The sequence below is a fragment of the Manis pentadactyla genome, chromosome 14 (assembly GCF_030020395.1).
Source record: "Manis pentadactyla isolate mManPen7 chromosome 14, mManPen7.hap1, whole genome shotgun sequence".
Classification (NCBI taxonomy): domain Eukaryota; kingdom Metazoa; phylum Chordata; class Mammalia; order Pholidota; family Manidae; genus Manis; species Manis pentadactyla.
In genome coordinates, this window is record NC_080032.1 from 26417945 (window position 1) to 26435088 (window position 17144).

Below are 17144 nucleotides of genomic sequence, written 5' to 3' on the forward strand. Positions count from 1 at the left end.
GGAAGGAGACAGGGGTGGGTGTGTCCTGCTGACCTCCAAGGACCACAGGCTGGGGTCAGTCCCTTCCAGGGGGAGACAGTAGCATCCTTTGACCAGGAGGTCAGAAATCCACTGTGTGGGCTTCTCAGCTGCGGCCGCACCTCCAAGCAGTGGTGGAGATGCTGGCCAGGGAAAGTAGATCAGTTTCCCATCTGCAGAGGAGGCTGATAACTCACTGCTTACCTTGTAGATAGTCACAGGATGGGATGGGTTGATGCACATACATCCCCAGGGTTCCAGCCTGGCACATAGTAGGTGCTCATTCAGGTCAGTCTGCTGTTGCAGTTAAACCTGGGCTCTGATATGAAAACCTTCCTCTACTTTTCCTGATTGCTCAGCTGTGAATAAACTGTGACTGACTGGACTTCTCGGATTGTGTGTATATGTGGTGTGTGTGTGTGTGTGTGTGTATGTGTGTGTGTGCATGCAGTGTGTGTGTGTGGCTGTCTACTCGCTGACTGTGGCTCTTGCTCCACACAGACTGCAGTGTGATTTAAGCAGAAATCACACACTAGCAATCAGTCTCCCTACACCACACCTGACCCGTGGTTGTGTTTGCCTCTATAAAATTACTTTTTTTTAAAATTTGACATTTAGAATTTAGGGGAATTTACTTTTTTAAAGTCTAGATTTCCAACTTCAATTGAGAAATGAGAAGGTCTGGCCTACTTTCACCAACAGCAACCGTCAGCCAGAATTGAGGGGTAGCTTCCCCCTCCAGATGACCTGCCATCTCCAATATTCCTGTCCCCAGTATCCCTACTGGACACACTGGGTCCACTTACATCACGAGCCCGCCTGGTTTTAATAGACACACGTGACGGTTTCCACCTGTTCCAGGAGTGAGCCACTTGGCCCTAGCAAACACTGACCGGATGGATCCCTGAAGGCTTCCCAGAGCCCAGCACACAAATCATCCCTGGGGCCCCAGGATGTGGAAGATACCACGTCCCCAGGCAACACCTAACACCCTTCCCCCAAAAGTGTCCAGAAAAAATTGTTCTTATTATCAGGTGGAACAGGGTGGATCGCAGCAGTGTACTGATAAATCGTCAGCAAACGCTCTGCTCCAAGAAGAGGCGGCTGCCTGCTCAAGGATCCCCATGATGGCCAGCGAGGATGGCCTCCTCTGTCCCTGAGCTGCCAGCCCTGCAGCGGCGTGAAGTGGGGAACGCTGCCAGAGTTCTGGATGGCAGCTGCCACTCACCTGCAGCCCTCCCGCCTCCTTCGTGACAGGAGAGGAGGGAACAGAACAATGAAGACCTGGGACCCTAGGTAGGCTTTTCTCTGGATTAGAAGCTGCTGCTCTACACACAGCAGAGGCCAGCCAGCTGCGGCCTGTTCTGTCACCTGGTTCGGTGTGGCCCCCAAGAGCCTGCAATTCTCACCCCCACCCTGAGGAGGGACATGTGCCTGGCCAGTGGATAATATGGAGAAGTGCAGAGGAAAGCAGGGCGCTGACCCTCACTCAGCCTGTTGTCCCCAGGCAGGCGGGCTGAGGGCTTTCTCAGCACCATCTCGCGTCTTGAGCTCACCCCTTGTAGCCGAGTATCTCTTAGATCACTAAATATGCCCCAGCTGCCCCATGTTGGCTGTCTGCACCTTTCTATTCTTGGTGGTTCAGGGGGTGGATAAACATGAGGGGGTCCCCTCCCTTACCACTCAGCATTTGATGAGCACCCCTCTGCCTGGGGCTGTGCTCTGCCATACAGCTGCCCTATAAAATACATGACATCTTGGTAAATTCATATTTCAGATAATGGAAAAATTTTAGAACTAGTATGTTGCAAATATTGTATTGGGCATACTCCCACCAAAATATTATTCATTGTCTACCTGAGCTTTGTATTTGACTGTATTTTTACTTGCTGTCTATGGCATCCCTACCTAGCCATGATAGCCTAGTGCTTGGGACAAAGGTACCTGGGCAGAATGGCCATGGTTTGAATCCCACCTTGGCCACTTACAAGTGGTGTGACCTTGGGCAAGTTACCTGACCTCTCTGTGCTCTTCCTCTACATCCCTCTATTAGAATAAGAGCAGGCCCACCTCTGTGGAGTGTTGGGAGGGTGGCGTGTCTGTCCAGGCATGAAGAAGGGTGCCCGGCGCAGGCTAGCCTTGATCAATGTCAGTCCCGATTCCCCAGACACACTGTGACGATGGCCAGGAACAAAGGGAGCCCGGGCCCTGAATCTCACCCTCTTCAGCGCTCAGCATGACTACTCCAGCTGCCCTGAGCCTCCCAGGCCCGGGCCTTTCTCTGGCCGAGCCCTTCCCATCCCGTGCCCTGTCTCAGTGGGTCTCCCCTCACCTGGGAATCCCTCATAGCCCTCACATTTGTGACCAGTGGCAACTTCGCTCACTCACCATGTAGAAGATGGGCATCGAGCACCTACTATGTGCCAGTTGCTGTTTTGAATCAGAGGTCATCAGACTATGACCCAATCCAGCTGACCACCTGTTTCTACACATCCCACCAGCTAAGAATCATTTTTATATTTTTAAATAGTTGGAGAAAATAAAAAGAAGACTATTTTATGACATATGAAAATTATATGAAATTCCTCCTCTCCCACTATCAGGAAGACACCCAGGGTCTCTGCTCACAGACCCTCAGGACTCTACCACCTACCAGCTGTGTGGTCCTAGGCAACTTTCTTAACCTCTCTGAACCTGTTTCTTCAATTTAAAAATGGAGATGAAAATAATAGAATTTAACTATTTAACTCAAGGGTTTAAGGGTTTTTGTACCCCAAGTTATATTCTTATCCTATAATTGTTACTTGGCCATTATCATTATTATTATTATAAGATCTGGTATTTTGTTGAAGTCTATAGACTTATAAGCAGAATAGGACTCTTATATGAGATTTTGTTACTCATTCAACAACTAGGTTTCAGAGCTGCCTATACTGTTGAGGGCTCTTATACATGAGTAGTGTGAAGACAGGGATGCCTGATATATATGTGTCCACTCCAGTCTGCAGGGCACCTTTGTATGATTAGTTGTAAGGTATCTTCCAGACTCAGTGCTTCAACCCATGCTATGCTTTCACTCAGCCAGATGCTTTGTGCAGTGTACAACCTGCTCAGCTGTACTCTAGGGCTTCAGATACAGGTGTTTGGATTTTAATAGGAAATACACAACGCATGCAGGGATTTGGGGTGTACCAGGATATAAAGGCTGGGTTCTGTCTCCAGGTTTTCAAGAGCTAGACTGAAGGGAAACAATGCACCTTGGACCCCAGGGACAGATACTTGGAAGTCACGGCGACAAAGCATCCGTTGAGCTGGCCTGGAGGGGTGAGTTGAGAGGATGATAGGCTGTTTCAGGAGGAGAGAGCAAAAGAAGAGCCCAGCAGTCCATACCCAGGGTCCAGTGCGGCTGAATCTCAACTGTGGGATGCAGAGCTGTCCCTCTGTGTAGCACTGAATGCCAGGATATGGAGTCAGGTTTAATTCTTGTGACAGTAGGTAGCCACAGAAGGTATTTCAGCTGGGCAGTAGTATATGTGATGGTGAGATCTGAGACAGACATCCCCCAGATTTCTCAGGCTATTGCTTTAGTAATATTTTCATAGCACAAACAAAAGAAAGACCTAACACTTTCATTTACTCTGTAGTGCTGAATGGGTGGAAAGTTGTTAGGGTGGTATCTGAGAGAGGTAGCTGTTTTCCTTGAAAACTTAAACCATTTGCATGGTACTGTTATGTTTGCTGGGGGTCCCCAGGGTACCTTGCAGACACACTTTGAGTACCACAGTGTCCCTGCACTCAGTAGCTGTGTGTCCTGGAGTCAGTCAGATTAACCCCTTTGCTATTTCAGTGTCCTCATTTCTACAGTGGGGTGGAAATAAGTCCCTATTTCATAGCATTCATTCTGACATGGAATAAAGGAAATCACACATTTAAAGATGTTAGCAGAGTGCCTGGTGCATGCATGTTCTCAGCAATTACCATCATCATCATCACCACCACCATCATCATCACCAATGCCACCACCATCACCATCACCACCAACACCATCAACTATCACGGCCACCACCACCATCATCACCACCACCATCACCACCATCACCATCACCGCCACCGCCACCACCACCACAATCATCACCATCACCATCACCATCATCACCACATCATGATGCTCAGCTGCCTTTGAGCATTGTACAGCCTGCTCAGTAGTATGGGGTGGGAGACACTAGGAGGCTCTGCATTGGTCTTTGGTCAGCGGGGATCCAGACTAAATCAAGGTGCTCTGCAAAGTTGCCTGAGCCTGAACAGCCCACGACATAGCAGCAGCACCAGGAATAAGGTAGAGAATGGTGTAGAAGGTAGATAATAAGGTAGAGAAGGTAGGAATGGAATAAGGTAGAGACTCTGGCTTTTCATTTTTACCCAAATCACGCTCACCCGCATCCCCTGCAGGTCAAGGAGGATCAACATACTGAGGTCTCTGAGTGCGTTTCCGGGTAGAGGATCTTAGCGGGTCCGCATCCTGGCTGCTCATTAGAATCTCCTGGTGACTGATGCCTGACTCCCACCAAAAACCAAATGAACATCTCTGGGGACACAGGCTGGATATGGCTGTCTGTAAAAGCACCCCATGGGTTTCTTGTGTGCAGCCGGGGTTGAGAGCCCTGTGGCAGTGACTTCCTTGTCATCCCTACAATGGGTGATCCAGCTTCCGACTTCCTGGGCAAGCAGGCTGCGGGCGAGCTGCTGCCTTCCGCCTCGATGTGCCTGTGCCCGCAGGCCCTGAGATCTGCAGCTGTGGGCCATACAGTCAACAGCCTTTGAACTTTAACAGGTATCCCAAATTCCCCTAATGCACCTCTACTAATTTACACTCCTGCCAAAGAGAATGTTTCCCCAACACCCTCCCTCATACTTGATTATATCAAACTTTAATTTCTGGCCAATCTGATGAGGACAAAAAAATGGCACCAGTTAAAAAAGAATGGTATAGACTTTACGTACCAGTTTTGCAAGATCTCCAAGATAAATTTTGGAGCAAACAAAACAAGTTGCAGGATATAGGAAAACATGCTGACAGACGGACGCAAGCGAGCTGCAGAATGAGGGGCAGAATGTTTCCAGTTAGCTCGCCATGGCCGCGTGGGGGAAAGGCCCTTTGGAGATGGAGGCGGGGACACTAAGAACAGAGGGGCTGTGGGCACATGGGATGTTATCAGTGTCTGGACTATTTTCACTTTTTACAAGGAGAGGACATTTATTTATATCATAGATTAATTTTTTAAAAGCTTAAGGGAAAATCATAGACACTATATGTGTGAATATATACAATGAGAGAAAGAGGGAGAAAGAGAGACAGTGGTGGTGGGACAGGGAGGGAGAGAAGCAAATGTAATAAAATATTAAGAGGTTACCCTTTGGGGCATCTGAATAAAGGGTATCCAGGAATTCTCTGTACTTTTTTGCTTTTCCATAAATCTGAAAGTCCATTAAAATTCACCATTTAAAAAAATCCTTACAAGGATGAACCGGGTCTGGTTGCCATTCTTCTGTGGGGCTCTAGGTCGGCTCTTGCCTTGGGGTCTGCGCGCCAGGGAAGGGAGCCTGTGCTGGCCCCCCGGGCACCAGGGAACAGAGGCAGTGGGCAAATCTGTACCTCAGTCATGCCCAGGTCCTCCTCCCCGGCCCAAGAAAGAGCAACTTCCTCCTCTTCAAAGACCATCCTGCTCAAACCAAAACGTCTCCTGGGGACTGCATTTCAAAGTGAGGATGGAGAAGGCTGTTTGGTGCCAGTGTTTGGCCTGGGGATTTGAGCGGATTACCAAAACCCTGCGTGCAGACGTGGGTAACTGGGGGCCTCAGGTGCTAAAGGCTTTTGATGACCCTGAGCTCTTTAGAGGCCGCGGCAAATTGAGGACAAACCAGCTGGGCTGCCCAGGAGGGGGCCGGCTGTTGACCCTTTCTTTCCAGTCCTAGGAAAACAAATACTTGGTATTCCAAAGGCTGAGTAAACTCATTAAAAAGATCTTGAACTTCCTGCCTTTTCATGGAGCCCTTGGAAGCTTCTCAGCCAGCTTCCAGGGAGCAGGAGAAGCCAGGCTGCCGAGGCCTCCGGGAGCAGCGGCTGCTCCTTGCTGGCCCTCAGGGTGCATACTCGGCCACAAGTCCCTTCCGGCACGGGGCTGCTGGGCTGAGCTTCTCCCCTGCCCCCTAGTCTGCTTTGTTTCTGGGCCCAGGTTACTCTGGCAACTACCTGGGATCCAGGCCTTAGAAATTTCTGCTTTCTTGGGTCACCTGCTTCAGGCCTCTGCAGGGCCAGAACGGAAAACATGTGCATCTGAATCCCTTGACAGCCGTGTCTGTCACATCAGTTACTCCAGGGGACACTGCAGAGCTTCTTTTTCTCCAAACACTGCCGGTCCTGACATAGTCCCCAGCGCTCATCCCTTCTCTGCGTCTGCATCACTGTGAGCCGACCCTTCACTGCCGATGTGAGCTGGAATTGCCCGTCGGTCCACACATTTCCTGGTAACTGTGCTCCAGAGGCAACCAAAGGGCCGGCCAGGAAGGGACAGCATCAGCATGCCAAGATTTGGGGGTGCAGGGGTGCAGCGAACCCAGGATACTGGCTATGGAGAGAGGCAGGGAGAGGGCAGCAGTAACCATTTTCATGGGGCAAATGAAAACCTGAGCTCTGGTGTGGCTTTCTGCCCTTGTGTTTTCTAGCTGTTGAACAAATCATGTGTGCATGCATGTGCATGTTCGAATATGCATGTGTACATGTGTGTTCATCCCAAAACTCTAGTGCAGGGAAAAGATACTAGTTGAATAGCCCTGGGTGGGTTGGGGGCTTCTCTGGGCCAACCTCATCTTCTCCAGCAGCACCCAACCACCCTTGGGCTTTGGCAGAACCTTTTTTTTGAATTACAGGATTCGATCACCTTGAGGTCCCTTGTGCTGTAACATTCTCAGAACCCCTGAGAAGGACAGGTTTAAGACCTGTGGCTCACCCTGAATGCTCTGGTTTAGGAGACCCAGCATGGCCGAGCCTTTACGGAGTGCCTGCCATGCACACAATCCTGGTCCAGGTACCAGGGATGCAGAGCAAAGATCGAAGCCAGCTCCTAAGAACCAATCGCTACATTTTCAGGCATTTTAAATGTGCCAGTGTTAAACACAGGCCTTATTTTAAAAATAGATGAAACAAACTTAGAATTAAAAATGTCATATTGAAAGCAAAGGTGTTCTCCAAACTCATTTCTTATGATTTTATGATGTTTTCCTCTTTGTGCTTGAGTCCATTTCCATCATTGACTCTGTGTGTCGAGCAGGCTGCGAGGTTGTGCTGAGGGTATCTGTCCTAACTGCTTGTTCAGCGACGCCGGCCCCCCCACCTCCCCAGTCCAAAACTGGCCCCAGGGGAGTGGGGGAGAATTTACACCACAGTCATTGGCAAACACTATCAGTCAGGGCTTGTTTTATTAATCATCTAGATTTAGGAAAATAATAGAAAAAAGTGTTGATAATGCCAATTAAATCTACAGATATGTCCCATCTATAGCCATTACATCATGAATAGTACCAAAAGCGTAGAACATTTTTCCAGTATTTGTAAACCATTATCTATTCAGCAGAGAATCTGCTCAGATCACTGACAAACCAGTGAAGTTCTGACATGCCTTTGTGGCCTAACATGCTTCTCCCTCACTAATGTAAATGAAAACCAGTGAATGGTTGTGTTGGAATTATACTACATTGTCAACCACTGGTTAGCAAAACAAACTATTCTGGCAAAATCAACTTGTTCTATGGAATTTGCAACCAAGAGTATTGCATATTTATTATTCTCTGAAAATTGTGTGCTACACAACATTTACAGCAGTAACATGTGTAACACACTTACACGTATGCCTACATTTTCCCTGGCTTACCGCTTACTAGCAGAGCACTGGATGAGATGTGCTTACAGAATTTTTGTTCCCGTGTCAAATTCGGGGTGAGCAGCACAGGGAAGATGGAAGAAGGAAGGTGGTCCTTCCAGAAGAGGAGAAGCACCTGGGGGGCTTCCTGGGTTCTGGACCCCATGAGGCCTCATTAGGCAGTGATGGTTTTGCATGGGCCAGGTGAGCTTGGTGTTCCTGCAGGGTCCTTGGGGGAGATAAATGGGTACAGCTGGCGCAGGCTGGGTCTTTGGCTTCCCAGTAGGTGTCAGATTGTGCCTGCTGGGGGAACAGGAGGGATTGGGCCCCGTCAGACCATGTGGCCAGGAGAGAATGTGTGGGGCAGGTGTGCTCAGAGGCCTTCAGAGAAGACTCAGCACACAGGTGTTACCTGATCCCAGGAGGTACTCAGGACGGGAAGCACTGGCTTGCCCATGATAGGGGAAGGGGCGGAGCACTAGGAGACCTGAGTCCTGCACGTGTCATGCTCACCTTCCCCACCTGCAGCCCCTGCCACCTGAGGTCAGAGGCTGAGGGTGCTCAGAGTGCAGAAAGACAGCCTCTGTTTGAACCCTGGCTCTGTGCTCTCTAGCCAGGGCTGTTCACCTAGTCTCTCTATGCTCTGTCCTTTGACCTGTAGAATGGGCATTAGGATAGGCCCTGCAACAGAAAGCCTGACAAGTGGCAATCACCAGTGAATGTGACCTGCTATTCATAGGCCATCCCTCTACTTGGCGGGGTTTTAGAAGGAAAACAGAAGAAAGGTAGGCAGAGCCTGAGACTAGTGTAGAGCCCACTACATTAATGCCTTTTATGTAAAATGAAAGAAAATATAAATAAATCTCTCTGATGAGAAAAAACAAAGACCACTGCAGTGGAGTTCATGGTGGGTTTCCTGGAAGAGGAAGGGAAGGAGTTAGGGCTGCAAATTCAAATGCCTGTGGGTATTGCTCAGTGATAGATGAAGTTGCATAAATGAGGGGCACTCGAACTGTGGGAAAGGGAGATCCATCTGTCCAGAGAAACAGCCAGCTTTGGTCCCTGTTGTGTTGTGGAACACAAGTTCATCTTACCAGATATCTGATTTTCTAAAATAGGCATTTTGTGTGTGTGTGTGAAATCTCCCCAAGTTTAAATGTTGGCAATTCATATAATATTTTTAGCACACAGTGGACCTCACAAAACACATACGTGGGCCAGGTGTATCCTGCAGGGCCCGTGTTGCAATAGCAGGTCTATGTAGAATTTAGCCAGGTGAGAAAGGAGTGAATAGGTACAGGAACTGGCAGGTTCAAAGGCCCTGGGGCAGATAGGGAGCTTCCCATAACCCCCATGAATATTTTCATTCACTCAAATACTTATCCAACCATGCTAGGTGCCAGGCAAAGTTATGGAGGCCTTGTGTGTGCATAAGTGTATATGTGTGCTTGCTGTGTACATGCACGTGCATGTATGTACTTGTGTGCATGTGTGTGTGTATGTTTATAAGGACGTGTGTGTGTGTGTGTGAGCTCTGCTGTGCCCAACAACGGGTCCTATGTGTCTTACTTTAGGGGCCTTGTCTGGCCCTCAGCAGTGCCTCTTTTCTACACTCCTTACCCTGGACACAGCCAGCCCCCTAGGCAGAGCAGCCAGTCCCTTGAGGGAAAATGGACTACAGAGAGCTCAGCAGAGGTGTGAGCATGGAGGAGCCTCTGTAGGTGGCCTGAGAGACGGGATCCAGAGGGACTAGCAGAGTTCTTGGGACTCTTGGGTCGGCTGGAGTACCTGGGCCTGGGGCACTCCCTGAGCCTGGCTGGGGTGCGGACAACCCGACCAGCAGGAAAATGCTATTTCAACTCTCAGAGGTCTTGCTGTGGCTCGTTTTCGATCTTAGCTTAACGCGTGCCCATGCTGCCACCTGGTGGCATTCTGGGGACACTGCCGGGGCAGAATTCCCACTGGCCCCTGGGAAGGGCCTGCCCAAGTGGCTTCGCAGCACCTCCTGGGAAAGCTGACGAGTAACGATTACCTGAACTTGGTGGGTTTCTGGTTGAGAGGCAGGTGAACCCAGAGGAGTGAGCAGGGCTGCTCCAGGGTGACAGCAGGTACTGGGAGTGGTTCGGGCGTGTGCGTGCTTGGGGCCCCCTCGGAACAGCGTCCACAGCGGCCTGACTCAGGGGCTTAGGCCGAGACCCGTTCTGCAGCGGCTCTGTGCCCCGGACTCTGACCGTCGTCGCCTTTCTATGCCTCAGTTTCCCCATTCAAGATGGATGGGGGGCATTTAGGGGTACGAGAGGATTCAGTAAGAGAGTACGTAGCCGTGCTGAACTCAGCATCAGGCTCTTGGTAATCATGCCTTTTAATGACTGCTAATCTTCATGATGACTCTGCGTAACTCCTCTCCTTCCCGTGGTGAGCTCAAGTAAATGGCCCAGGCTTGCATTGTTAGGTCAGCTGCAGGGTCAGGAGCACTGGGCTCACATCCAGGTAGGTCTTTTTTAGACTGACTTTCTTCCATCGTCTATGCTGTCACCCCAGTGTTTGACCAGAATGAAAATTCCATGAGGGTCGGGGGTGAGGGGTCCTGTCCAGTGTTCTTGCAGGAAAAGATTTAATAATAGGCTCTCTGGGAAGAAAAAATATATATATATATAATATATTATACATATATAGAAAAAAATATTATCTATATAGAAATACATATAATGTACCAGATTATATATATGGTATATACCATAGATATATCTATCAGATTATATATAATATGTGGTATATATTATATATCAGTTATAGATATGTATTATATATACACATTTATATACACATACATATTTACATGTATAAAATAAATTTTATGGATATAAAGGGTGTGTGGCACACAATTTACAAAGAATAACAGAATATACAATCCTATTTATTACAAATTCCATACAGAAAGTAAATTCTCATAGAATTCTTCTGTTTTTTTTTTTCATCCAAACTCTTGAATCCTTAGTCTCTGCTTAGAACTGACTGTGAGTGTATTTCTAACATGAACTTCGGCTGGTGTGTTTGAGGGCTGCCCCGGGGCTGGGACCCTGGCACTCAGAGCCACTGAACGAGCTGCCCACACGCGCGTCTGCATCGTCACCACCCTGGCTTCCAGCCTGTGAGGTGCACATCCTCAGTCTCATCTCCTTCCGGACTCCTGAGACCCCCAACCAGGGACATCGCTGGCCTGGATGGTGTCCTGGGGGCCGAGAGTAGGTGGTGGTGTTACTCATTTCTTCTGTGTCTCCCTCCCCCAAATTGCTGGAAATGTGTAACGAGACCTTTCCTGCAGGGCTGTCATTACTATGGGTCACACTAAGCCCTATTCCTAGATGCGGAATCTAGATACAGGCTGCTTTAGAATGCCTCCCATCCCAGGGGTGCTCATTAAGTCATTAGTATTTCTAAGTGCTCAGAGGTGCTCAGATGAAAGAAATCCTCTTGGGCAAGCACACTGTTATCTGGATTCTTACTCCCAAGGGAAACTGTCTCATGCCTCCCACGGGGGTGGGGCAGGATGGAGAGACACCCAATCTGAAGGCTGCCTTGACTTTTTGTTCCCATTAGAAAGGCTTTTCTTGTCTGATCCACACGATCAAGGCTCTCTAATGGGACTGGCGAGCTCTGCAGGTCACTGACAACCTGCATACACAGGCCTGGAGGCCCCCGCTTGCTGGGAGTGCAGGTTCCGGCCAGCCCACCTCCCAGGGTGGGTGCTTCCTTACCCAGGTTCTCCTCATAATTCTTCCTGTAACCTTCTCACTTTGGCCTTGTCAAAAGCATACATACTAGCTCTTTGTTGATTTGTGGTTTTTTGTGGGTATAATAACCATTGCCTCTCCTTGTGTATTTTAGCTGGAATTCGAGTTGCTGGCTGCCATCATGCTCCCAGAAAAGCTGATACTGCCTAGTAATAAAGCTAATACACGCATGTGAAAGTTCAAGAGAGAATGGGTCTTGGTGATGATCTTGGAGCCCCTTGTTCCAGGCATGCCTGAAGCTAGCTAGCACTTCCCCTGGACTTTTCAATTACCTAATCGTATCATTTCCTTTTTTTCTTAAGCTCATTTTATATGGTTTCTGCCATTCATAACTGAAATATCCATGAAATATCCATGACTAGGTACCTGGTTGGTAAGCCTTCAAAAGGAAGATGATGAAGTTTTTATGTTTGCTGAGAGCAAGAAGGAAAATGGAAGCCAATTTTATTTCCTTTAGGGGATGGATTTCTTGATCAGAGAATGCCATGGATCTGAATTTTAGCAAGTGAGAGAATGCAGAGGACAAGCAAGGGAAATGTAGTGAGTCCACAGAGAGAGGAGAATTCCCGTCTGCTCTATTACTAGGTAAGATTCACCTGGAGGTTAGTCCTTGCTGCAGGGAACTGAACTCTAGCCTTAGCCTTGCCCCATGTAAACGTTTTATCAAAGACTTGAAGCATGCTGATCAGGTTTAGGAATGACCCAAAAAACACAGATATTTGGATACTATGCTTACCATTCAAAACCTCCTGATGGCCTAGAGCATCAGGTCAGAACTAGTGAGATAAAAATGTAATAAAAATAATAGAAAGCCTTAACCCCCCAGATGAGAAAGCTGCCTGTGAGGGAGATCAATGGAGAGCAGTTCAAGACAAAAAGGCTGCATGCTGGTGTGGCCGTGGGTCCTCGTGAGTACAACATGGCCGTGGGGTCAGTCCAAGATGCTCTTAGGTGGCCTTAGGCCAACTGCTCTATTGGCTAAGAAGCCTGGCCATTTCTGATGGATCCCAGGTCTGTAAGAAACATTCATAGGGAAAAAAACTAAGTTTACTTTACTATACATAATTGAAGGTCACGTTGAAGTGTATTAACAGGGAAACATTGCAGAGTGAATATATTATAATCTATAATTTAGTAGGAAATCTTGCATGCCATAATCTGCTAGTTAATCTACTAACCAGGAAAAGATGAAAAAAAACCACACAGCTCAAGAAACATGCTGGTTTCAGCCAATTCTGTTAAGAGTCAAATCATGGTAAGATTAAATCCAAGATGCTGATGATATGATCCAGGGTCATTTCCAAGCATTCTGTTAGAGCCCCTTGTTAATTTTCCTGCAAAATAACTATATTTTCAAGGAAGAATGCCTCCACGATGTTCCTGCTTCCAATCTTATCAGCACAGTTTTAATGCTGGCTAATTTTAATAGTGTTAGATCAGTGAGGTCCTAACTCTCAGCTTAATAGTCACAAGGTGGTGAAAAAAATCAACCTCTTATGAAACAATGTGTCCACCTTTTAACGTTTAGTGACCAAGTACAGTTTTCCACAACAATCTTTCTATGCAGTATGACCCTCTGTAGTGGAGTGTCCTAGTTCAGGGCAGGGAGTGAAGTGGGAGAGGATCTGGCCTCCAGGACAACATTTACAATCGATGCAGAGACTCCACACTGAGCAGAACACCACAGGGATAAGGGTCAAAGTCGCACTGGAACCGGAGGCAGGTGGAGAAATTTGCCTAGAGGCAAACCCATCAACCATATCCTAAAAACTTCGTTGTCTCATTTTCAATCAGGAAAATGGCCATCCCTGGCAATTTCCCCTGATCAAGTGATGATCTTAAATAATTTTTAATGAACCTAAACTGAAGGAAAAGCATAAGGAGTTCTGTTTGGGTATATACAAAATATTTATACTTAATATTGTAAGTTTTAGTACACCTGCTTTTCAGTTTTTCAACATTTTTGAAACACTTTAATGTTTGGGCCAAAGAACTATTAAAAAACCTGTAAAATCCTGTGCAAGGGGCTCACATTTTCCCTTTGGCCTCATGAAAAATCATGGTGTGGAGCCTCGAGAACCCTAGTCCGTGCTTCATGGAGAAGTTCAAATAAATCTTTCTGTAGAAAGAGAAAATGCCTCTGTTAAGTAACTCAACAGTTCCTGACAAGATCCAAATGAAATTAAATTTTATGTTAACTGATAGGCAAATATTTCAGTAAGCTTCCTTCTTGATTTTAACAATGGGCTTTGCATTTTCAAAGTGTAAAAACTGCAGCCAGTGGTTTTAATTTTAATTTTCACCAAGGCTAAGCCATAGAGAGCTGCAGATATCAGATGATCTATTTTCATGTTACCAATAAGACAGGAAACTCTGCTTTATCCTCTCAGAGTTCACTTCCTGAGGACCCTGCAGGGAGCAATAGCTTCCATTATTTTCCAAACTTAGTGCTTGGCCATTCAGCTGAAATGAGAGGCTTTCGACTCAGGAAGACTGGTGGAAAAAGTCCCTCATTTTCCAGACTGGTGGTAGACTGAAATATAGTTTCTTTGAATCTATTACCACCTTATTATGATGGTCCTCACTCTGTTGTTTGTGAGCCATGCATTATGGTAGTTGTAAATTTAAATGCAAAATGTTAGGGTGTCACCTAATCCCCACCTCTGAGTGGTTATGTGGTCTATGGCATGTCCATTTTGTTAAGAAAAATGTGGAAAGGATGTAAAATTTTGGCCCCTTTGCTGGAATATTTTGTGTTGCTGCCACTACTTTTGGTAAGCACGATAATCCATTATTTTTTGGTTTTGGCTGTGATCTTCAATGGCAATGTGGGCACAGAGTAAGTTTTGGAACCTTTCTTGGAGGACGCTGGAAAACAGGTCAGTCCCTCTGTCAGTTTGGGAGCCTCGCGCATTTACATGTTGTTTCATCAGCATTGTGGCAGTTACCGTGGATGGACACTCAGCATCCTTGGCAACCTGTCTCTGTTGTGCCATCGGCTCGGCAGCTAAAAGATGACCTTTCGGGCTCCCTGCTGCTAGGAGTCTGGACGTGCATTCCGTTCTGCATTTGGGAGAAAAGGGTTTCTACTGTTTCTACTGGGAGCATGGCTGGGGAGAGGATGGTGTCTGTGGCCAGTGCACGCTCACTGACTTCATGGGCATCCCAAGCAGTTATGGGGCAACAGGAGAGGCTTCCTGACCCTTGGCTGTAGTATGCCCTGGTTCCCCACCCTAGTGACATGGCAGGGATAGGGACCCCCTCGTGGACTGGGTCCCGTGGGGTTGCTCTGGAAGCTGTTTCTGGAAGTCTTGGTTCCTGTCTGCTGCTCCAGTACCTGGAGTGCTTCCATAAGCCCTCAATCCCCTGTATTAAATCCCTTTCTGTTCCCAGCAACTGAGCCCTGACTGTAACATTGACCACAGGTTGGCACACTTTTGTACAGAGCCAGAAAGTAAATATTTATGGCTTTGTGGGATTTCCAATCTTTCACAACTATTCAACTCTGCCATTATATGCAAAAGTAACCAGAGATAGTAAGTTAAGCAAATGGGCCTGTTGTGTTCCAATAAAACTTTATTGACAGACACAAGCAACTGGCCCCATGTGCCATAGTTTGTGGATCCATTGAGTGGAATCTGGAGCACTTTACATCTAAGATAAAGTGTTACTGTTTCCCTTTCTGAGTAGGGGGGTTGCTGAAAGTCTCTATTTCTACTTCCAAGGATTCTACACTAGAAATTTAGAATCCACAAATACCTTCCCATGGGCTCACATTTATATGTTCATGCATATTTTTATTCGTCATTACATCATATATAAAAATGGCCATTGCCTGTTGCTTGTGGAGTCACAAAGAAAAGACCTTATTGTCATTGCTGGAATAAATGTAAGAAATATATATGTGTATTTAAGTCTACACAAATATGTAAGTTGTCATCTTTGAAGGTATCTGCTAGGAAATATTATAATTTTATAATATATATCATATAATTATAATATAATCTATAAAGTGGCTATATAATAAAATGAACCTGTAAGTACTTTAAAAAGAAGTTTTCTGAGTATATCCATTATCTGCTTAGATGGTGAGCTGACCCGTGGGGTTGTGAGCCAAGTCAGACTTGCTGATCTTTTTAAGTGGGCTTTATGGGTGTATAATGTATACACAATAAACTGCACCCATGTTAGGTATGATTCATGAGCCAATCATCACAATAAAGATGTAGGAGAACGTTTCCATCGCCCCAAAGAACCCCTTGTGTCCCTTCTCCATCTCCCTCACTCCCCACTGTGGATAATCTCCCATCTGTTTTCTGTCCCTATAGATTAGACTGACCTTTTCTATAATGTTCTATGCATGGAATCATATAATAGGTACTCTTTCTTTTGGTCTGGCATCTTTTGCTCAGAATAATGCTTGAGCCTAACCAATTTTGGTATGCCTAACTCCTCTCCTTTTTTAAAGTCAGACAGAAGCAGACAACTTTGTCATAACATATCACTATTTATAAAGGTCGCTTGAAGGTATAACTTAATGGGCTGCATGCTAATTCTCATTGCAGACCTGCTCCAGGCAGCATGCCCTGGTCCAGCTCGTGAACTGGAAAGGTGTTGGAGTGTGAATCTGCATAAAAAAGTTCTTCCCTGGGACTGAATGTCCATGTCCCATGGCTCCATTATCCCAGAAAGCATGTTCAAGGAGCAGGGAATCCAGCAGATATTCTGTTTCCTTCACATTTTATTGCAGGACTGAACCAACCATAAAATAGATCGACAGATAGAGGGAAAACAAAATCCTATATTTTACAAGCTAACGGTATTATTTCACTCCATGTCAGCTTTGAGGGCTGATGAATTGCTCTGGCATTTCTGAATGGAGGCATGCTCCCAGGTCTCGGAGATAAAGCACAGCAGAGACAATGGTAAGTGTCCACAACCCAACCCATTTCATTCCTTAAACTGTGCCCTATTCATTTTTCTCTAAGACGGCTTATTTAACGTGGGCTGTATTTTTAGGTCTCAGGCTGTGCAATGACACCTAGAAGCCAAACTGCTTGAAATAAGCTGTAAACGGTCCTGAGTAGCTGATCTGAAACCTCACTGCTTGTGCGATGAGTTTAGGCTGCGGGCCACAGCCTACTAAATTAATTTATACCCCAAATATTTATTGAGTGCCAGTTATGTGCGAGGACTGGGGTAAGGGCTGAGATTACCAGCATGTACTGCTTTTGAAGGACTGAAAGTGTAGCAGCCTGTCTGATTTTTGCAGGAGAAATGTTTCTCTGTCAAGATGCTGTGGTTTGCATGTGATGGAAGATACAAGTCATCTTCTCAAATTAATCTGTAATTCAGCGGGATCCCAGTGAAAACCCCAGTTGGAGGAACTGAATAAACTTGCTTTAAATTTATGTGG